A 23,815-nucleotide genomic window follows, 5' to 3' on the forward strand; every position below is an offset into this window, starting at 1 on the left:
ACTGAAAATCGATTCTCCGAAGTGGACAAGTTTTAATTAACCCGCCTTCCTTTAGTATTAATTGTTTTCTTGCATCTGGCTATCGGAACAGTCCACTATACACCTCTGGCATACTAAGAAGCCGGGTTGTTATTTCCCAAACCGCTGGAACTGGGAGATAGGTTGTATCGAAATCGCAGTCACATAACGATTTAGAATCATAAATGATTTAGAAAGTGCGGAGAAGAGCAACCAGGATGATTAAAGGCCTGGAGACTAAAACATATGAAGAAGGGTTACAGGATTTGGGTTTGGTTAGTCTAGAGCAGGGGTCTCCAACCTTGACAACTTTAAGACTTCTGGACTTCCAATTCTGGAATTCTGGGAGTTGAAGTCCACAAGTCTTAAAGTTGTTTTATTTTTATTTATTTATTTATTTGTCAGACGCAACAATATATATAAGTATAAGCTTGAAATAACCATACAAATTGAATACAACCAAAGGGAACATTAGGACAGGGATGGTAGGCACGCTGGTGCTCTTATGCACTCCCCTTACAGACCTCTTAGGAATGGGGTGAGGTCAACAGTAGATAGTTTTTGGCTGAAGTTTTGTGGATTTTGGGAAGAGACCACAGAGTCTGGTAGTGCATTCCAGGCATTAACAGCTTTGTTTCTGAAGTCATATTTTCTGCAATCAAGATTGGATGCCGAAAAAGCTTTTGATAGATTGGATTGGCAGTTTTTGTTTAAAGTAATAGAAAAAATGCAATTTGGGGATTATTTTATTCAAGCAATTAAGGCTATATATCAAAAGCAAACAGCTCAAATAATAGTAAATGGTGGATTAACAGAATCTTTCAAGATTGAGAAAGGGACTAGACAAGGATGTCCCTTGTCACCATTATTATTCATTCTAACTTTGGAAATATTATTGAGTAAGATACGTGGTTTAGATCGAATAAAAGGAATTAGAATTAAAAATCAAGATTATAAATTAAGAGCGTTTGCAGATGATTTGGTTGTTTCTTTATCTCAACCAATACATTCAGCTGTATATTTGATGGAGACAATTGATCAGTATAGTAAGGTATCTGGGTTTAAAGTGAATCAACAGAAGACAAAATGATAATTAAAAATATGAATACACATCAGAGGAAGAATTAGAAAGAATAACTGGATATGAAGTAGTTAAAAGGTTAAATACTTAGGAGTATACATTACAGCATCGAATGTAAAACTATATAAAACAATTATGAGGTATTGTGGGGAAAAGTAATTAAAGAAATGGAGAAATGGAAGAAGTTACAATTATCATTGTTGGGAAGAGTGGCAGCTATAAAATGAATGTTTTGCCTAGATTTTTATTTTTGTTTCAAATGATTCCAATTTTGAAGAAAGATGCAAATTTACAAGAATGGCAAAAGGATTAATAAATTTGTATGGAAGGGTAAAAACCGAGGATAAAGTTAAAAATAATGCAAGACGTTAGGGAAAGAGGGGTTTAAAATGCCTAATTTGAAATTGTACTATGATGCAGTTGTTTTAACTTTAATTTCTGATTGGATTAATTTAACAGAGGAAAGGATTTTGAATATAGAAGGTTATGGTTTGTTATATGGATGGCATATGTAATATATGACAAGAAAATTGATAAGACATTTAAGAATAATATGGTCAGAAGTGCGTTGTTGAGGATTTGGAAAAAATATCAATATAAGTTAGATGGAAAGATACCAATATGGACCATCCCCAGACATATGATAGAGAATATAAATATATTACAAAAAATGGAAGTTATCACTTACAAAGAGCTTTTGACTATGGAAAAAGGGGAATTACAGTTGAAATCTAGGGAGAAATTGAGGATGAAGGAAGAAATTATACATGGTTCCAGTATGGACAATTGCAATCTAGATGGAAAATAGATCAGAAAATTGGTATAAGGCAAAGTGATGATAATCTGGTAAAACAAATAAAAGATCAAGGTCAACAGCATATAAAGAGATTATATAATGTATTGGTTGAAATTGATTCAGAAATGGAGTTGGTTAAAGATTGTATGGTAAAATGGGCACAAAATTTTCAACAACCTATAATGTTAGAAACATGGGAAAAATTTGGGTGAGGAATGTTAAATTCACGCAAGCACAAAATTTAAGAGAAAATTTTTATAAAATGTTTTATAGATGGCATTTAGATCCTAAAAAACTGTCATGTATGTATCCAAATGTGAAAGCAAAATGTTGGAGATGTGATTGTGAGGATGCTACCTATTATCATATATGGTGGACTTGCAAAAAAGTTAAAGCCTTTTGGATTAAAATATGGTGGATTATGCAGAACATTTTGAAAAAGAAGATCAAGTTTGTTCCACAGTTCTTTTATTAGGAATATTCTCAGATTGCCCTGTTAAAGAGACAAAACTGATTCTGAATTTAATACCTGCTGCAAGATTATTGATTGCACAATATTGGAAGAAAGAAGACTTACCTACAATTGGAGAATGGATTAGTAAAGTATCAAATTTAGCAGAAATGGCAAAATTTCTGCCTACTTGAAAGACTGTACACAAGAAAAATATATATTGGAATGGAGGAAGTGGATTGATTATATTCAAAATAAGTATCAGATTAAAATATCAATTAGTTTTTGAGTGAAGTTAGGAATTATTATGTATTAGTTTAAGAAAGAAGGAATTGATAGTGTGATGGTGTGAAATGGAATATGTTTTATGTTATATTTTAGATTATGTTTGTTAGTTACAATACCCTGTATTCTGTTCTGGGAAGTCTCGGGGAAGGAGGCGGGAAGGGAAGACTATAAATTGATTGGTTGCCATTGTACAGGAATAATGGTAGAATTAAACAAGTTGGAATGGTGTAATGTCGGGACTGCTCGGCAAACACTCCCGAAGGAAAGGGTAAGGAAAGAGGAGTAAAGAAGGAAGAAAGTAGGTAGGTAGGTGGGTAGGGAGGAAAGAAGGAGGGAGAAGAAAGGATAGGAGGAGGAGAAGAAGGAGAAGATAGAGGTTAGAAAGGATGGTAGTGAGAAGTGGGAAGAGGAGGAAGTAGGAAAGCGAGGAGAAGGTGGTGGGGGAAGTTTAAGAAGGATGAGAAGGGAAGAAAGGATTAAAGGGGGGAGTGGCAGTCGAGCAGCCCTGACTGAGTATAATTTGAGTATAGGACTGATTGTTGGATAAGTGATTGTATTGTACACTGGTCAAATTGTGGGAATTATTAGAGAAAAATAAAAAATTTTTGCAAAAAAAAAAAAAAAGATTGGAGCGGTTCACATTAAGTGTAAATTTATTGTGTGCTCGTGTATTATTGCAATTGAAGCTGAAGTAGTCTTCGACAGGAAGGACATTATAATAGATGATTCTATGAGTTAAACTCAGATCATGTCGAAGGCGGCGGAGTTCTAAATTTCCTAAACCCAGGATTTCAAGTCTGGTGGCATAAGGTATTTTGTTGTAAACAGAGGAGTGGAGAACTCTTCTTGTAAAATATTTCTGGACATGCTCAATTGTATTAATGTCCGAAATGAAGTGTGGGTTCCAGACAGGCGAGCTGTAATTGAGAATTGGTCTAGCAAATGTTGACAAGGTTGGAGACCCCTGGTCTACAGAAAAGAAAGACTAGGGATGACATGATAGTGGTCTTCCAGTATTTGAGGGGCTGCCATAAAGAAGAGGGGGGGTCAATTTATTTTCCAAAGCACTAGAGGGCAGAAAAAGAAACAATGGATGGAAACTATTCAAGGGGAGAAGCAACCTGGAATTAAGGAGAAACTTCCCAACAGTGAGGACAATGAACCAGTGGAACAGCTGGCCTTTAGAAGTTGTGGGTGCTCCATCAGTGGAGGTTTTTAAGAAGAGACTGGACAGCCACTTGTCTGAAATGATATAGGCTCTTCTGCTTGAGCAGGGAGCTGGACTAGCAGGGAGTCACTACTAACCAGAACATACAAAGCATTTGCTAGACCTATTCTTGAATACAGCTCACCTGTCTGGAACCCACATCACATCTCTGACATTAATACAATTGAATGAGTCCAGAAATATTTTACAAGAAGAGTTCTCTGCTCCTCTGAAAACAACAAAATACCTTATCCCACCAGACTTGAAATCCTGGGATTAGAAAATTTAGAACTCCGCCGACTCCGACAAGACCTGTGTTTAACACACAGAATCATCTATTGCAATGTCCTTCCTGTTAAAGACTACTTCAGCTTCAATCGCAATAATACAAGAGCAAACAATAGATTCAAACTTAATGTTAACCACTTCAATCTTGATTGCAGAAAATATGACTTCTGCAACAGAGTTATTAACACTTGGAACACACTACCTGACTCTGTGGTCTCTTCTCAAACTCCCAAAATCTTTAACCAAAAACTGTTTACCATTGACCTCACCCCATCCCTAAGAGGACTATAAGGGGCGTGCATAAGAGCACAAAAGTGCCTACCGTTCCTGTCCTATTGTTTCCTTTCATTATATATGCACTTATATGTTGTATGTTTCATGCTTATGCTTATATATATGCTTATATATTATATAGTTACTTTCATGCTTATGCTTATATATACTGTTGTGACAAAATAAATAATAAAAAAAAAACCACTGAGAGTATATGCACCAAGACAAATTCCTTGTGTGTCCAATCACACTTGGCCAATAAAAAATTCTATTCTATTCTAAAAAAATAATAAAAATAAAAAAATAAAATAAAATAAATACTTTGGCTACCTAATGAGAAGAAAGGACTCCCTGGAGAAGAGCCTAATGCTGGGAAAGATTGAGGGCAAAAGAAGAAGGGGACGGCAGAGAACGAGGTGACTGGATGGAGTCACTGAAGCAGTCGGCGTGAGCTTAAATGGACTCCAGAGGATGGTAGAGGACAGGAAGGCCTGGAGGAACGGGGTCCATGGGGTCGCAATGGGTCGACTGAACTTCGCAACTAACAAAGACAAGCACTCATGTTACCTATTTAGGGTAATGAAACATCTGCAGGAAAACAAGCAAGCTCAGAGAACACCAAGGACCCCTTAAAATAGCGGTTCTCAACCTGTGGGTCGTGACCCCATTGGGGGTCAAATGATGATTTGCCAGGGGTCGCCTAAGACCATCGGAAATATGGGAAGTATACTTGTGAGTCGAAGAATCGCGCTCCAATGGTTGACTCCACAAGCCAGCTGCAGGCTCTTCAAATCGCTAGCCCAATTCGGCTTCAGGCACGATGAATTAAAAAAGAGAGAAATCTTTGCTCTGATGTCTCCCTCTCAAGCCAGCTGCAATCACTCCCAATCGCTAGCCTAATCTGGCTTCAGGCGCGATAAACTTAATAGGGGAGGAATCTCTGCTTTAATGCCTCCGTCCTCAAGGCAATCGCAAGCAGTTCAGATCGCTAGCCAATACGGCTTCCGGCGCGATAAATTCAAAACGGTTGGGGTCGCCATATCGTGGGGAATTGTATTAAAGGGGTCGCCACATCGTGGGGAATTGTATTAAAGGGGTTGTAGCACTATAAAGGTTGAGAACCACTGCCTTAAAATAACAAGAGTTTGATATTCTAAGAGTACATCCGTCCCGCTCCCCCAAATCAGGGGTGAAATTCAGCCGGTTCTATCCGGCTCGGGAAAACTGGTAGTGCCTGTGATAGGAGGCTCCACTCACCCGCCCGGACGTCATCACATCCCGTTTTTGATCCTCTGTGCATGCGCAGAAGGCGCTTGGCAACTGCACATGCATGCTCACATTTGCGAACTGGTAGTGAAGGTCAGTGAATTTCACCCCTGCCCCAAATTGTTATTTTCCCGGCAAAGTAAGTTTTAAAATGGACAGCAAAAAGATATTGCTAAGTGTGCAACCACATGTAAGAAAAACCTACAAGATATCTTTAGAGTTTGTTGTCCTGTAGCATCTAGGTAAAAAAAAAAAAATCAGCATTGATCCCTTCTGGAAATCTGGTTTTTTCTGGACCTCTTCGAACTTATCCAAGTGAAGATAAATGCAACCCTTTTCCTCTTGATTCATCTGTGCGGGATCTGTGCCTCAATAAATTTCTATTATAGTTCTACTGCCATCCAGTGACAGGATTTCCTTAGCCAACATGGCAATTGACTAAGAAAAAGAGAGCACTTTAAGAAATCGGGATACAAAAATGCCTTCTCTTCACCTTTAGGCTTTTTCAAAAGCTGTTGTGGTTCACTGAAGAGTAAAGTTAGAAAGGCCAAATCTGTAATATATTGTGTAATGGAAAAGTAATGTTCCAAGGGAGAATAGTTACAGTAGATAACAAACCATCACCATTGAGGATTAAGAAGAAGGCATAAAAAAAAAATTTCCTTCCCCCCCACAAAATAAAAATAAAATAACAAGAGTGCTTAAACAATGAAGGGAAATACACATCACATAGTGTATTATACTGATTATTCTTAGCAATCATACTTTTTTTTATTGACTGACTGGGAGAAAATAGAAAGCTTCATAGACACTATTCATCCAGCTCAGTTAATCAAGACCCAGCAAATTCACATATGCTAGGTATATATTAACAGCAGCCAGTTCTAGCTTGGATGCTCTTAGCCTTGATTAGGTTTTTTTGAAAAAGGAGCAGGAGGAGGAGGCAGGAGGAGGAAGAGGAGGAAGAGGAGGAAAAGAAGAAGAGGCAGAGGCAGAAGGAGGAGGAGAAGGGGAAGGGGAAGGAGAAGGGGAAGGAGAAGGAGAAGGAGAAGGAGAAAGAGAAGGAGAAGGAGAAGGAGAAGGAGAAGGAGAAGAAGAGGAGGAGGAGGAGGAGGAGGAGGAGGAGGAAGAGAGGAGGAGGAAGGAGGAGGAAGAGGCAGGAGGAGGAAGAGGAGGAAAAAAAGAAAAGGCAGAGGCATAAGAAGGGGAAGAGGAAGGGGAAGGAGAAGGAGAAGAGGAAGAGGAAAGAAGGAAAAGAAGAAGAGGAAGAGGCAGAAGAAGGAGAAGGGAAGGGAAGGGAAGGAGGAGGAGGAGGAGGAGGAGGAGGAGGAGGAGGAGGAGGAGGAGGAGGAGGAGGAGGAGGAGGAGGAAGGAGGAGGAAGAGGAAAAGGAGGAAGGAGGAAAAGAAAAGGCAGAGGCATAAGAAGGGAAGAGGAAGGGAAGGAGAAGGAGAAGAGGAAGAGGAAAGAAGGAGAAGAAGAGGAAGAGGCAGAAGAAGGAGAAGGGAAGGGAAGGGAAGGAGGAGGAGGAGGAGGAGGAGGAGGAGGAGGAGGAGGAGGAGGAGGAGGAGGAGGAGGAGGAGGAAGAGGACGAAGAGGAGGAAGAGGAAAAGGAGGAAGGAGGAAAGAAAAGAGGCAGAAGAAGGAGAAGGGGAAGGGGAAGGGGAAGGGGAAGGGGAAGGAGAAGGAGAAGGAGAAGGAGAGGAGGAGGAGGAGGAGGAGGAGGAGGAGGAGAAGGAGGAAAAGAAGACGAGGCAGAGGCAGAGGCAGAGGCAGAGGCAGAAGAAGAAGAAGAAGAAGAAGAAGAAGAAGAAGAAGAAGAAGAAGAAGAAGAAGAAGAAGAAGAAGAAGAAGAAGAAGAAGAAGAAGAAGAAGAAGAAGAAGAGGGCGAGGAGGAGGAGGAGGAGGATGAAGAAGAGGAAGAGGAGGAAAAGAAGAAGAGGCAGAGGCAGAGGCAGAGGCAGGAGAAGGAGAAGGAGAAGGAGAAGGAGAAGGAGAAGGAGAGGAGAAGAAGGAGAAGAAGAGGCAGAGGCAGAGGCAGAGGCAGAGGCAGAAGAAGAAGAAGAAGAAGAAGAAGAAGAAGAAGAAGAAGAAGAAGAAGAAGAAGAAGAAGAAGAAGAAGAAGAAGAAGAAGAAGAAGAAGAAGAAGAGGGCGAGGAGGAGGAGGAGGAGGATGAAGAAGAGGAAGAGGAGGAAAAGAAGAAGAGGCAGAGGCAGAGGCAGAGGCAGGAGAAGGAGAAGGAGAAGGAGAAGGAGAAGGAGAAGGAGAAGGAGAAGGAGAAGGAGAAGGAGAAGGAGAAGGAGAAGGAGAAGGAGAAGGAGAAGGAGAAGGAGAAGAAGTGTTTCTCTCCTCCCTCACTCCAAGGGTCTTGCTGAATGCCAAAACAAATTGAATATTGACTAAATGGGGGAAGAGAGCTACCTTCTCTCGTCATTGTCTTATTCTTAACAGCATCCGATCGTGTTCATCTTGGTTAAGGTCCTCCTTCCAAACAGCATCCTCTGATTTCCTCCGATTATTTGACCAATTGGCGCCATGTCCAGGGGGAAATTTTCAGAAAGCCAGACTGATCTACTTATAGGATGTGGCAGGAAATCAGAGTGTCGCCATTTCATGGGTCTTGACCGAAAATTTCCAGGCTGGAAAAGAAACATGCTCTTTTCACTAGCTTTCCATTGAAGCTCTTTGTCAGTTGGCTACAGAAAACAAATTAATATTTTAACCGAACTAGGCAAAAGTCCAGAAATATTGTCTACACGAAATGAAAAGTGATAAAGCAATGCAGTTGGCTGGAACAGTTCCCCCCCCCCAAAAAAATTTTTTGATAAAGATCAGAAGAGACTAGAAGGAAGCAATTAAAAAACAATCCTTCCAGAATAGAATAGAATAGAATAGAATAGAATAGAATAGAATAGAATAGAATAGAATAGAATAGAATAGAATAGAATAGAATAGAATAGAATCTTGATTGTAGAAAATATGACTTCAGTAACAGAGTTGTTAATGCCTGGAATGCACTACCTGACTCGTTTTCTCTTCCCAAAATCCCCAAAGCTTTAACCAAAGACTATCTACTATTGACCTCACCCCATTCCTAAGAGGTCTGTAAGGGGCGTGCAGAAGAACACCAGCGGGCCTACCATTCCTGTCCCAATGTTCCCTTTGGTTGTATCCAATTCATATGATTATTTCATGCTTATATTTATATATACTGTTGTGTTTGACAAATAAATAAATAATAATAAATAATAAAGAGTAGAGTAGAGTAGAGTAGAGTAGAGTAGAGTAGAGTAGAGTAGAGTAGAGTAGAGTAGTTGGAAGGGACCTTGAAGGTCTTCTAGAATTTTTTATTGGCCAAGTGTGATTGGACACACAAGGAATTTGTCTTGGTGCATATGCTCTCAGTGTACATAAAAGAAAAGATACGTTCATCAAGGTACAACATTTACAACACAATTGATGATCAATATATCAATAGAAATCATAAGGATTGCCAGCAACAAGTTACAGTCATACAGTCATAAGTGGAAAGAGATTGGCGATGGGAACTATGAAACGATTAATAGTAGTGCAGATTCAGTAAATAGTCTGACAGTGTTGAGGGAATTATTTGTTTAGCAGAGTGATGGCCTTCGGGGAAAAACTGTTCTTGTGTCTAGTTGTTCTGGTGTGGTGTTGTTCTAGTCCAACTCTCTGCTCAGGCAGGAATTCCTGTTTAGGCAGGAAACTCTATACCACTTCAGACAAATGGTTATCCAACATCTTCTTAAAAACTTCCATTGTTGGAGCATTCACAACTTCTGGAGGCAAGTTGTTCCAATGATTGATTCTTCTAACTGTCAGGAAATTTCTCCGTAGTTCTAAGTTGCTTCTCTCCGTGATTAGTTTCCACCCATTGCTTCTTGTCCTGCCTTCAGGTGCTTTGGAGAATAGTTTGACTCCCTCTTCTTTGTAGCAGCCCCTGAGATATTGGAAGACTGCTATCATGTCTCCTGTAGTCCTTCTCTTCATTAAACTAGACATACCCAGTTCCTGCAACCGTTCTTCATATGTTTTAGCCTCCAGTCCCCTAATCATCTTTGTTGCTCTTCTCTGCACTCTTTCTAGAATCTCAATATCTTTTTTACATCGTGGCGACCAAAACTGGATGCAGGATCCCAAGTGTGGCCTTACCAAGGCCTTATAAAGTGGTATTAACACTTCATTGGGTTCTATCCCTCTGTTTACGCAGCCTAGTTCTCATTTATAATTTCTCACTATTTATTTTATTGTTCTATGATCTTACTTCTGTTCGCTTTTTTTTTTTTCATTTCTTCCCTTTTATTGTAGTAAGCTCCCTGGAGTCGCCCCAAGGCGAGACAGATGACAAATAAATTAAATAAACCCACAAAGAAACAAGGCTGAGTTTTAGGATCAGGGAAATTGGAGTCCTTATCCTACAGAGGGGAATGGAAGCTTTCAAGAAGAGACTGGATTGCCATCTGTCAAAAACAGTATAAGGTCTGCTTGGGCGGGGGGGGGGCAGGGTTGGATTAGATGACCTACAAGCTCCCTTCCAATTCTGTTAATCTGTATGAGAACTTGCCGCAGGACCATTCAACAATTCAATTTAATTATTTAAAACAATTAATATATATATAGAATAGAATAGAATAGAATAGAATAGAATAGAATAGAATAGAATAGAATAGAATAGAATTTTTATTGGCCAAATGTGATTGGACACACAAGGAATTTGTCTTGGTGCATATGCTCTCAGTGTACATAAAAGAAAAGATACGTTCATCAAGGTACAACATTTACAACACAAATGATGATCAATATATCAATATAAATCATAAGGATTGCCAGCAACAAGTTATAGTCATACAGTCATAAGTGGAAAGAGATTGGTGATGGGAACTATGAGAAGATTAATAGTAGTGCAGATTCAGTAAATAGTTTGACAGTGTTAATGGAATTATTTGTTTAGCAGAGTGATGGCCTTTGGGGAAAAACTGTTCTTGTGTCTAGTTGTTCTGATGTGCAGTGCTCTATAGCGTCATTTTGAGGGTAGGAGTTGAAACAGTTTATGTCCTGGATGCGAGGGATCTGTAAATATTTTCACGGCCCTCTTCTTGATTCGTGCAGTATACAGGTCCTCAATGGAAGGCAGGTTGGTAGCAATTATTTTTTCTGCAGTTCTAATTATCCTCTGAAGTCTGTGTTTTTCTTGTTGGGTTGCAGAACCGAACCAGACAGTTATAGAGGTGCAAATGACAGGCTCAATAATTCCTCTGTAGAACCGGATCAGCAGCTCCTTGGGCAGTTTGAGCTTCCTGAGTTGACGCAGAAAGAACATTCTTTGTTGTCCTTTTTTGACGATGTTTTTGATATTAGCTGTCCATTTTAGATCTTGCAATATGATATATTTATATATATCAATGTTATGTCATTCACAATTCATGTTATCCGTCCTTTGGCATCTTTTGTTTAATTACTCTGTTCCAATATTTCTTCAATATTAGTGTAGCTTTTGTCCCACAATGAGTTGGCAGTGGTGAGTTTTCATATAGAGATGGTCAACTGAATCTTTGGGAGGGCATAGTTATCACTGATAGCCTCAATACTAAATACATCCAGCCAGCCAATAATGGATGGAAACTAAACAAGGAACAAACTGAACAAGATTCAACCTAGAACAGGGGTCAGCAACCTTAAACACTCCAAGAGCCACAAAGGTCAAAGCCCCCTGTTCAATTCTGGAGCCGACCGGAAGTCCGGTTCCCCCATCATAGAGTCTGCTCCGAGCACGACATCCTTTTTTCCTCTGCTGACCGGAAGTCCGGTTCCCACACCATAGAGTCTCCTCCTAGCGTGGCATCCTTTTTCCTCTACCTGTCCTAACCGAAAGCCCTATAAATTATGGAGCCGACCAGCCATAGGGAGCTGCAGCAGAGGGATGAAAGAGCCACACATGCGGCTCCAGAGCTGCGGGTTGCTGACCCCTGACCTAGAAATAAGGAGAAATTTTCTGACAGAGAGAACAATCAACCAATGGAACAGAAGTTGCCTTCAGAAGTTGTGGGAACTTCATCACCAGTGGTGGGTATTCAGCCGGTTCGGGCAAACCGGTAGTGGTTATACCATCCTATTTAGCCACGTGTTCTAAGCATGGGTAGAAGCCGCGTGCGAGAGCAAAGCGCATGCATGGAAGACCGCACACACGTGTGGAAGGTACACAAGCACTTTTTGGTGCACGGCGAACCGGTGGTAAAATTACGTGAAACCCAACTTCCAGTTCATCGCTGGAAGCTGTCAAGAAGAGATTGGACTGCCATTTGTCAGAAATGGCGTAGGGTCTCCTGCTTGGGCGGGGGTGGGGGTGGACTAGATGACCTACAAGGTCCCTCCCAGCTCTTTTATTCTGTTCCGTAAGAGTATCAATTTGCCTTAGCTGTCCACACCAACTTTTTATTTTATTCCTCATCAAAGGACACTTGTTGATATGACAGGACGGTGTCAAGATCCACAGCTGCTCTGCCCAGGCTAGAAGTCAGGAGACTGTGAGTTCTAGCACTGCCTTAGCCATAGAAGACAGCTTGGTGACCTTGGGCCAATCACCAGGAGACAGTGAGTTCTAGTCCTGCCTTAGCTATGAAAGCCGGCTGGATGAGTTTGGGCCAATCACCAGGAGACAGTGAGTTCTAGTCCTGCCTTAGCTATGAAAGCCGGCTGGATGAGTTTGGGCCAATCACCAGGAGACAGTGAGTTCTAGTCCTGTCTTAGCTATGAAAGCCGGCTGGATGAGTTTGGGCCAATCACCAGGAGACAGTGAGTTCTAGTCCTGCCTTAGCTATGAAAGCCGGCTGGATGAGTTTGGGCCAATCACCAGGAGACAGTGAGTTCTAGTCCTGCCTTAGCTATGAAAGCCGGCTGCATGAGTTTGGGCCAATCACCAGGAGACTGTGAGTTCTAGTCCTGCCTTAGCTATGAAAGCCGGCTGGATGAGTTTGGGCCAATCACCAGGAGACTGTGAGTTCTAGTCCTGCCTTAGCTATGAAAGCCGGCTGGATGAGTTTGGGCCAATCACCAGGAGAAAGTGCGTTCTAGCACTGCCTTAGCCATAAAAGCCAGCTCGGTGACTTTGGGCCAATCACTAGGAGACAATGAGTTCTAGTCCTGCCTTAGGCATGAAAGCCAGCTGAATGATCATGAGCCAATAACCGCCTTAGCCATAGAAACCAGCTGGGTGACCTTGGCCCAATCACCAGGAGACAGTGAATTCTAGCACCGCCTTATCCATGAAAGCCAGCTGGGTGATCTTGGGCCAATCACCAGGAGAGAGTGAGTTCTAGTTCTGCCTCAGCTATAAAGCTGGCTAGATGAGTTTGGGCCAATTGCCAGGAGATGGTGAGTTCTAGCACCGCCTTAGCCATAGAAGCCAGCTGGTGACTTTGGGCCAATGAGTCTCTCAGCCCAATCCACCTCACAGGGTTGTTGTGGGGGGGGGAACTAGAAGGAGGAAGCCTTTTGGATCCATTTGCCTCTTTGAATTATTTGTAAACATGATAAAGGGAGGATACAAACAGATCAAATAAAGCAGCAGTGGGTTTCACATTAAGTTACTACTGGTTCGCCCTGTGCGCGCACACTCGCTTCGGGCACGCACATGCCCGGTTCGCTCGCACACCTGCCTTCCACACGTGCGCCCGGCCTTCCGTGCATGTGCTTTGCTCACACACGTGCCTTCCGCGCATTCACCCGGCCTCAAAAATGTTCCTAAATAGGATGGCATAAAGCAGGGACGGGTGGCCAGGTCCACCCATGATTTCTGCTACCGGTTCGGGCAAACCGGTGTAAACCGGCTGAATACCACCTCTGAAATAAAGGAATTTTAAAAATCTCTTTATATAAACAATATTTCTCTATGGTAGTGGAAACAGGTATTGGGTCCCACTCCTCCTCTGACGGGCGGGTCTGGAAAGTCTGTCTCAAGCATGGCCACGAAGCCTCTGCAGTTTTGCCAAAGTCCTGTCAGAGTTCTCAGGGCAGGCAGGAATCCAAGGTGTGACTTCAGCAATCCAGATTAGACTTTGCCTGACTCAGAGAATGCCAGAAAGCAGATCCTTTATATAGGCCATGGGGTGTGGCTCCATGACTCAGCACTTATCCAGGCCTGCCCCTCCCTTCCTTTTGCTGACGTCGCCTCTCCATTCTCCGGAAGCGTGGAACTGTCCACCCTCCAGCTGCCGGCAATTCTAGCTCGTGACTGGCTTCCTGCTCCTCATGTTCACACGCTGTGGGGGGGTGTTATCTGCTCAGTCTGTCCGGGCATGGTGTCAGGACTGGGGGCTGGAGGCATGGCAGGCCATTCGTCTGCACTATCAGTCTCTGGCTGAGATAACAGGAGATGAGAGGGGCCCGGCTGCGGAGACGGGGGCGGGCGAGGCACAACAGATGGGTGGCCAGGTCCACCCATGATTTCTGCTACCGGTTCGGGCAAACCGGTGTGAACTGGCTGAATACCACCTCTGAAATAAAGGAATTTTAAAAATCTCTTTATATAAACAACATTTCTCTATGGTAGTGGAAACAGGGTAGACTGTCTTTCTGCCCTTGATTCAACCTGTTCCAAAGACTGGACACCATCTTCATTAGAGTTCGTACTTTCTTTAACTACCGTGTCAAAAGGCTGCTGTTTTATTGGGATATAAGAAGTAATTCTAATGGGAATCAACAAGACAATTTTTTTTCTTAAGTGGCATTAGGGCTTATAAAGAATCTCTCAAGTAGCTTTATTTCTTTGCTCCTTTTGAGTTAAATGATTACAGCTACCATTTCTGTATAATCTTTAATTAAGGAGAAGGGCTGGAGCCTGGAGCAAAGCTGCTACTCGGAGAGAAAGAGGTTTCTAAGGGGAGGCAGCAGAATGCGTTCAACGTTGCAGCCAAAATTGTTCCATCTCAATGCACCCACCTGAACCCCACATTTTTCTTTCTTTTCCCTTGAACCCCAAATCCATCACCTTCCGTGCCTTTTTTTTTTTTTTTTTGCAGCCAGACATCTTAGATCTTAAGGAGCGTGCATAAGAGCACAAAACATGCCTACTGTTCGTGTCCTATTGATTCTTTTCATTATATCCAATTAATATAGTTATTACATGCTTATGCTCATTTATATCAAGGTCAAGGAAAGAAGCAACTTAGAACTAAGGAGAAATTTCCTGACAGTGAGAACAATCAATAAGTGGAAAAACTTGCCTGCAGAAGTTGTGAATGCTCCAACACTGGAAGTTTTAAAGAAAATGTTGGATAACCATCTGACTGAGATGGTGTAGGGTTTCCTGCCTGGGCAGGGGGTTGGACTAGAAAGCCTCCAAGGTCCCTTCCAACCCTGTTGTTATATTATATTATATATTATATTATATATGCTTATTTATATGCTTATTTATATGCTTATATATTATATAGTTATTTATATGCTTATATAGTTATTTTCATGCTTATGCTTATATGTACTGTTATGTTACTTATATATACTGTTATGACAAAATAAATAAATAAATAAAATAAATAAATCTTTATAACATCCTCTTTGTACTCTTTCCGTCTCCCTCTCCCTCCTTCCCCCTCTCTCTCCCCCTCTCCCTCTTCTTCTCCCTCTCCCTCTCTCTCCCTCCTTCCTTCCCTCTCCCTCTCTCCCTCTCTCCTCTTCTTCTCCTCTCCTCTCTCCTCCTTCCTTCCCTCTCCTCTCTCTCTCCTCTTCCTTCCCCTCTCCTCTCTTTCCTCCTTCCTTCCCTCTCCCCTCTCCTCTCTCCTCTTCTTCTCCCTCTCCCTCTCTTTCCTCCTTCCTTCCCTCTCCCCTCTCCCTCTCTCCTCTTCTTCTCCCTCTCCCTCTTCCTCCTTCCTTCCCTCTCCCCTCTCCCCTCTCCCCTCTCCCTCTTCTTCTCCCTCTCCCTCTCTTTCTCTCCTTCCTTCCTCTCTCTCCCCCTCTCCCTCTTCTTCTCCCTCTCCCTCTCTCTCCCTCCTTCCTTCCCTCTCCCTCTCTCCCTCTCTCCCTCTTCTTCTCCCTCTCCCTCTCTCTCCCTCCTTCCTTCCCTCTCCCTCTCTCCCTCTCTCCCTCTTCTTCTCCCTCTCCCTCTCTCTCCCTCCTTCCTTCCCTCTCCCTCTCTCCCTCTCTCCCTCTTCTTCTCCCTCTCCCTCTCTTTCCCTCCTTCCTTCCTCCTCTCTCTCCTTTTCCTTCCTTCCCTCCCTCTCCTCTCCTTCCTTTCTGCTCCCTCTCTCCCCCTCTCCCTCTCCTTCCTTCCCCCTCTCTCTCCCTCTCCCTCCTTCCCTCTCTCTCCCCTTCTCCCGTTTCTTCTCCCTCTCCCTCTCCCTCTCTCCCCCTCCCCTGCCCTCTCCCTCCTTCCCTCTCTCTCCCCTTCTCCCGTTTCTTCTCCCTCTCCCTCTCCCTCTCTCCCTCTCCCTTGCCCTCTCCCTCCTTCCTTCTCTCTTTCCCTCCGTCTTTCCTTGTCTCTCTCTCTCTCTCCCTCCTTCGTTCTCTGTGCACATCTGTCTGTGTCTGTCCATGACAGATATTCCTCTTTAACTATTAACTTCTTTCTGGCCTCACAATTCTCCAGCTATTGAGTGGCTTGAGCTAAACCAGTTGAGTTGATGCTCTGTCACAGAAAAAACATAGGAGGTGTTTGGTTTCAAATTACAGGAGCCGTCACAGAACTCAGTACTTTAAATAAAAAAAAATCATTCCAGACTTGTGCACATTATTTTAACTGGCATGTGACTGTTTGACATCACCCAGGGGTGGTGTCTTCTTCTTCTTCTTCTTCTTCTTCTTCTTCTTCTTCTTCTTCTTCTTCTTCTTCTTCTTCTTCTTCTTCTTCTTCTTCTTCTTCTTCTTCTTCTTCTTCTTCTTCTTCTCCTCCTCCTCCTCCTCCTCCTCCTCCTCCTTCTTCTTATTCTCCTCCTCCTTCCCTTTTTCTCTGCTTCTCCCCCTCCCCTCCTCATCCTTATCTCTTTCCTCCTCCTCTTCTGCTTCCTCCTCTTCCTCCTCCTCCTCCTCCTCCTCCTCCTTCTTCTTCTTCTTCTTCTTCTTCTTCTTCTTCTTTTCCTCCTCCTCCCCTCTTCCTCTGCTTCCTCGCCTCCCTCCTCCTCCTCCTCCTTCTTCTTCTTCTTCCTCCTCCTCTTCTGCTTCCTCCTCCTTCCCTTCCCCTGCCCCCTTCTCCTCCTCCTTCTTCCTTCCTCCTCCTCCTCCTCCTCCTCCTTTCTTCCTCTTCCTCTTATTCTCCTCCTCCTTCCTTTTTTTTCCTCCTCCTCCTCCTCCTCCTCCTCCCAATTTTGAGAGTTGGGGTGCACTTCTGCATTTCTTCGTGTGGCAATTAAATCCGAGTGAAGTCCCAGCATTATTTTCCAAGCGGCAGGGGGGGAAAATCAGATGAAGAGAAAGAGGTTAAATGTCACATGCACCCGGCTCTAAACATTTTATCCTCTGTCAGATGGAAGAAGCAGGAAAGATTCTTTGAGGGACCAAGTCACATACCGTGGGGGGGGCTTTTTCTACCTGAAAGAGCTGTCGGTTCTCCTGGATGGAAACAAAAACCCGGTGAAGTTTGGTGACACTAAATCTACCTTCTGCTTTAAGAAGAATGAGATGGTTGTGTACCTCATCCAATGAACCACCTAACAGCACCTCTTTGGGGACCTGATTTATAGGAACACAGCTGCCTGGTTACAATTGTGTTTGAAATTGTGGCTCCTTGGTGGCCATTTTGTTCTTGTCAAGGCTATGAATTATTATATTGCCTTCCCTGCAAAACGATCGCTCGGAGGGACAGCGGTTCGGCAACCTGGCCTGATAAATTAAAAATGAGTACAGTGCATTTCTAAGTGCTGGCAGAAACCTCCAGGGGGAGACCCAACTACATATTACACGCCTTCCGTGCAATGCAGCTGGGATGGGGCGGGTGGGATGGGGGTGCAACTCTAACCGCTGAGCTGTGGTGATGCGGTGGTTAGAATGCAGTACTGCAGGCTAAATTCACCGCCCGCTGCCAGCCGTTCGATCCTGACCAGCTCAGGGTTGACTCAGCCTTCCACCCTTCCGAGATGGGTAAAATGAGGACCCAGATTATTGGAGGCAATATGCTGATTCTGTAAACCTCTTAGAGAAGGCTGTAAAGCACTGTGGAGTGATATATTTATTTTATATTTATTTATTTATTTATTTAGGGGCCTCTTGTGGCTCAGACTGTTAAGACAGTCTGTTATTAACATAGCTGCTTGCAATTACTGCAGGTTCTAGTCCCACCAGGTCCAAGGTTGACTCAGCCTTCCATCCTTTATAAGGTAGGTAAAATGAGGAGCCAGATTGTTGGGGGCAATAAGTTGACTTTGTATATAAATATACAAATAGGATGAAGACTATTGCTAACATAGTGTAAGCCGCCCTGAGTCTTCGGAGAAGGGCGGGATATAAATGCAAATTTAAAAAAAAATTGTCAAACACAACAATATATCTAAGTATAAGCATGAAATAACCACACAAAATGAATACAACCAAAGGGAACATTAGGACAGGAACGGTAGGCACGCTGGTGCTCTTATGCACCCCTTACAGAACTCTTAGGAATGGGGTGAGGTCAACAGTAGACAGTCTTAGGTTAAAGTTTTGGGGATTTTGGGATGAGACCACAGAGTCAGGTAGTGCATTCCAGGCATTAACAACTCTGTTATTGAAGTCATATTTTCTACAATCAAGATTGGAGTGGTTCACTTTAAGATTGAATCTATTGTGTGTTCCTGTATTGTTGCAAATGAAGCTGAAGTAGTCTTCGACAGGAAGGACATTGTAGCAGATGATTTTATGAGTTATGCTCAGGTCATGCCGAAGGCAGCATAGTATAAATATACCATATTTTTTCGGAGTATAAGATGCACCGGAGTATAACACACACTTTAGTTTTTGGGGAGGAAAAAACTGCTGATTGGCAGGTGAATCGGCCTCCCAGAATACCCCCAATCAGCTGTTCCCAGAGGTGAATTTTAGAAACACGTTCCTTGGTTGTGAACTCTGTGACTTGCTTTTTTTTGCTTTTTTTTCTGCCTCTGAAACTTCTGAAATTCCGTTTCAGAAAAAACTATTTTCTGCCTCTGAAAGCCTCTGAAACAGCTTCAGAAAAAAAGTCTCTGAAGCTCTGTTTGGGGGCTTCTTTTTTTGAAGGTCCATTTAGGTCTTTTTTTTTCTGAAGGTTGGTTTGGGGCTTTTTTTTCTGAAGGTCCGTTTCTGATCCTTTTTTCAGCCTTTGAAACCTCCGTTTGAGAAGCTGGGTGGGGCTACATTTGGAGTATAAGATGCACCCAGATTTTTACCTTCTAAGCAGGGGTGAAATGCTCCCGGATCGGACCGGATCCCGCGATCCGGTAGCGATGGTGGTTGCTGGTTCGGAGGACCAGTAACAAAAATCCCTGCCCCCACCCCCCCCGCCTCTGCTGAGCCCCACCATCAGCAGAGGGTTTTTTTTTTTACTTTTAAGAGAAAGTTTTGCTTCAGCCGAAATCTGCCTTTAAAAGTAAAAAAAAAGCCTTTGAGGATCCCACCCCTCAGCTGAGATCGGCAGCCTTTAAACTTAAAAAAAAAAATTAAAGGCTACTCTGGGGATCTCACCTGAGTTCCTCATCAGCAGAACCTTAAAAAACATGTTTTCTGTAGAAAACATGTAGAAAAACTCCTTTTAAAAGAGTCTAAGCCACTTACCTGATTACTGATCGACGTCATGGCTTTTCTCACAGCCGGAAAGCCCCAGTTTCGCTTTTAGCACAAGACAGAACTAATCTAAACTTAGCTAATCTATTTCACCACTGAGTGATTAATGCTGTCTGGCTGAGGAACTCTGGGAATTGAAGTCCACAATAAAATAAAATAAAATAAAATAATAAAATAAAATATTTGTGCAGCTTTCTGAGATTTGGTGTGTTTCTGTAGTGTTTCACTCTAACTACACAAACACACAAAATCTCAGAAAGCTATATGTGGTATTGTGTGTGTGTGTGTGTCAGTTATGTGTGTGTAAAGTGTGAAAGTTGTTTTTTGAGCTTTTTGTGGCTGTGTGAAGTGTGAAGTGCAGCTGCTTTTACACTGTGTGTGAGTCAGTTGTGTTGTGTTGTGCTGTGTGTGTGTAAAGTGTGAAAGTTGGTTTTTGGTACCTCTTATTGTTTTTTTATACTTTGTTTATTATTTTTATTGTTTATTGTTATTGGCCACGCCCACCCAGTCATCTGACCACCAAGCCACACCCACCAATTAAGCCACGCCCACAGAACCGGTAGGGAAAATTTTTAGATTTCACCCCTGCCTCTAAGGGACTCTCAAGAATCTTCTCCAACACCAGAATTTGAAAGCCTCAATTCTTCAGCGCTCAACTTTCCTTACACTCCAACTCTCACAGCCATGAGAGTTAGAGTGTAAGGAAAACCATAGTTTTGATTATACAGCTCTTGGTCAGCAAGGCGATGTCTCTGCTTTGTTTTTTCCTACTACCTATCCTCTTATTAACTGTTTCCCACCTTTAGGATATAAGGCTAAAAGGTAAAGGTTCCCTTCGCACTTATGTGCTAGTCGTTGCCAACTCTAGGGGGCGGTGCTCATCTCTGTTTCAAAGGCGAAGAGCCAGCGCTGTCCGAAGATGTCTCCGTGGTCATGTGGCCGGCATGACTCAATGCCAAAGGCGCATGGAACGCTGTTCCCTTCCCACCAAAGGTGGTCCCTAATTTTTCTACTTGCATTTTTATGTGCTTTCGAAACTGCTAGGTAGGCAGAAGCTGGGACAAGTAACGGGAGCTCACCCCGTTACACGGCAGCACTAGGGATTCGAACCGCTGAGCTGCCGAGCTTTCGATCGACAAGGTCAGCGTCCTAGCCCCTGAGCCACCACGTCCCTTTCATATAAGGCTTACAGGACACTGAATATCAATTAAATCAGCCCAAAGCAAGAAACAAAGTGACTTAAGATAACATATTCAAAGAAAAATGTCACCAGTTCCTAAAATAGAAAGTCTTAGGCTTCAAAGGAGAAACGAATGGATAAGGTGAATGAACAAGACCAAGGAGATCTTTTGGATGTAACAGAATAACGGAGTTGGAAGGGACCTTGGAGGTCTTCTAGTCCAACCCCCTGCTTAGGCAGGAAACCCTACACCACTCCAACAAATGGTTGTCCAATTTCTTCTTAAAACCTCCTCTGATGGAGGGCCCACACTTCCTGGAGGCAAGTTGTTCACTGATTATTCCAGTCAATCAGAATAGATCTGGAAGGGACCTTGGAGATCTTCTAGTCCAACCCTCTGCTCAAGGAGGAAACCCTATACTAGAGATGGGTTTAAGCAGGTTCTGACCAATTCTGGAGAACCGGTAGTAGAAATTTTGAGTAGTTCGGAGAATCGGTAGTAAAAATTCTGACTATTCTCTGCCTCCCAAGTCCCAGCTGATCGGGAGGAAATGGGGATTTTGCAGTAACCTTCCCCTGGATTGGGAAGGGAATGGAGATTCTACAGCAGGGGTCTCCAACCTTGGCAACTTTAAGACTTGTGGACTTCAACTTTCAGAGTTCCTCAGCCAGCTTTGCTGGGAGTTGAAGTCCACAAGTCTTAAAGTTGCCAAGGTTGGAGACCCCTGTTCTACAGTATCCTTCCTCTGTCACGCCCACCAAGCCACGCCCACCAAGCCATGCCACACCCATTTTTTTACTCCAGTAGTAAAAAAATTTGAAACCTAACATTGCCCTATACCACTCCAAACAAATGGTTGCCTATTTTTTTTCTTAAAACCTCTAGTGATGGAGCACCCACAACTTCTGAAAGCAAGTTGATTAATTGTTCTAAGTTTCATTGTTCTAACTGTCCAGAAATTTCTCCTTAGTTCTGGGCTGGTCCTTATAAGAGCTTCAATTTATAACTAGGGAGAAGTGAGAATGGAAACATATTTAACCATACAAACACCTGACCTCAGGCCCAACATGATGGCACCTTCCGTAACTCAGGGGTCTCCAACCTTGGTCCCTTTAAGACTTGTGGACTTCAACTCCCAGAGTTCCTCAGCCAGCTTTGCTGGCTGAAGGCCTCTGGGAGTTGAAGTCCAGAAGTCTTAAAGAGACCGAGGTTGGAGACCCTTGCTGTAACTAACGATGAACCCTCAAGTGTCCTGGAGCAAATGCAGCTTTTGAATGGTCATCCCAAGTAGAACTCTGGGCCTTTTGTGGCTCAACAGGCTAATGCAGTCTGTTATTAACACAGCTGCCTGCAATTACAATTATTGCAGGTTCGAGTCCCACCAGGTCCAAGGTTGACTCAGCCTTCCATCCTTTATAAGGTAGGTAAAATGAGGATCCAGATTGTTGGGGTGGCAATACAAGTTGACTTTGTATATAATATACAAATGGATGAGACTATTGCCTTACACAATGTAAGCCGCCCTGAGTCTTCGGAGAAGGGCGGGATATAAATTCAAATTAAAAAAAAACTAGTTTAATGAAAAGAAGGACGAGGGGCGACACGGTAGCAGTGTTCAATATTTGACAGGTTGCCACAAAGAAAAGGGGGCGGTCAACCAGTTCTCCAAAGGACCTGAAGGCAGGACAAGCAATAGGTGGAAACTAACCAAGGAGAGAAGCAACCTAGAACGAAGGAGGAATTTCCTATCATTGAGAACAATTCATCAGTGGAACAACTTGCCTCCAAAAGTTGTGGATGCTCCAACACTGGAAGTTTTCAAGAAGAGATTGGACAGCCATTTGTCTGAAGTGGTTTAGGGTTTCCTGCCTGAACAGGGGGTTGGACTAGAAGACCTCCAAGGTCCCTTCCAACTCTGTTATTCTATTCTAGTCTAGTCTAGTCTAGTCTAGACTACTGTTCTGCTCTGCTCTGCTCTGCTTTCTCTTCTCTTCTCTTCTCCTATTCTATTCTATTCTATTCTATTCTATTCTATTCTACTCTACTCTACTCTACTCTACTGTTCTGCTCTGCTCTGCTCTGCTTTCTCTTCTCTTCTCTTCTATTCTATTCTATTCTATTCTATTCTATTCTATCTGTCTGCAGCAACACAATCCAGATGCAGCCACCAAGGAAACACAGAGAGAATGATTATAGCTGTAGGCACCAGCTATGTAACTGTGGCCCTTCATTCCTGAAATGAAGCAGTCAAATAAAATCCCATAGTAACAGAAATATGAAGGGGGGAAAAAACCAGCTGTCAGATCACTGGGTCTAGCTTGCAAGTATTCTTAACAGTGAATGACAGCAGTTCATTAAGCTTTTATGGAAGATCTTTTGCTATTCTAGATGAAGTTATCAGAATTGAATCGGGGATGTTCTGCATGCAAAACCGAGCATCCATGGCTGAGCTATAGTCTGTTTTTGATTAGGCATGTCCAGTCTTGCTTAAATAACAATAACAATGGCCCTCAGAGTTATAATACCGCTTCATAGTGCTTTTACAGCCCTCTCTAAGTGGTTTACAGAATCAGCCTCTTGCCCCGAACAATCTGGGTCCTACTTTTACTGGCTTCGGAAGGATGGAAGGATGAGTCAAACCTTGGTCAGGATCGAACTGCTGGCAGTGGGCAGAATTAGCCTGCAACACTGCATTCGAACCACTGCATCACCAGGAAGGAGAATGAAAAGGGAATTAAGAGATAGAGAGAGAGAGAGAGGAAGGAAGGAAGGAAGGAAGGAAGGAAGGAAGGAAGGAAGGAAGGAAGGAAGGAAGGAAGGAAGGAAGGAAGGAATAGCAATAGACTTATATATACTGCTTCACAGTGCTTTCCAGCCCTCTCTAAGCGGTTTACAGAGTCAGCCTCTTGCCCCCAACAATATGGGTTCTTCTGTTACTGATCTCGGAAGGATGGAAGGCTGAGTCAAACCTTGGTCAGGATCGAACTGCTGGCAGTGGGCAGAATTAGCCTGCAACACCGCATTCGAACCACTGCGCCACCAGGATGGAGAATGAGAAAGGGAATTAAGAGAGAGAGAGAGAGAGAGGGAGGGAGGGAGGGAGGGAGGGAGGAAAGGAGGAAGGAAGGAAGGAAGGGGTGAAGGAAGGAAGGAAGGAAGGAAGGAATAGCAATAGCACTTAGATTTATATATACCGCTTCACAGTGCTTTACAGCCCTCTCTA

Source organism: Ahaetulla prasina, chromosome 8 (genome assembly GCF_028640845.1).
Source record: "Ahaetulla prasina isolate Xishuangbanna chromosome 8, ASM2864084v1, whole genome shotgun sequence".
Classification (NCBI taxonomy): Eukaryota; Metazoa; Chordata; class Lepidosauria; order Squamata; family Colubridae; genus Ahaetulla; species Ahaetulla prasina.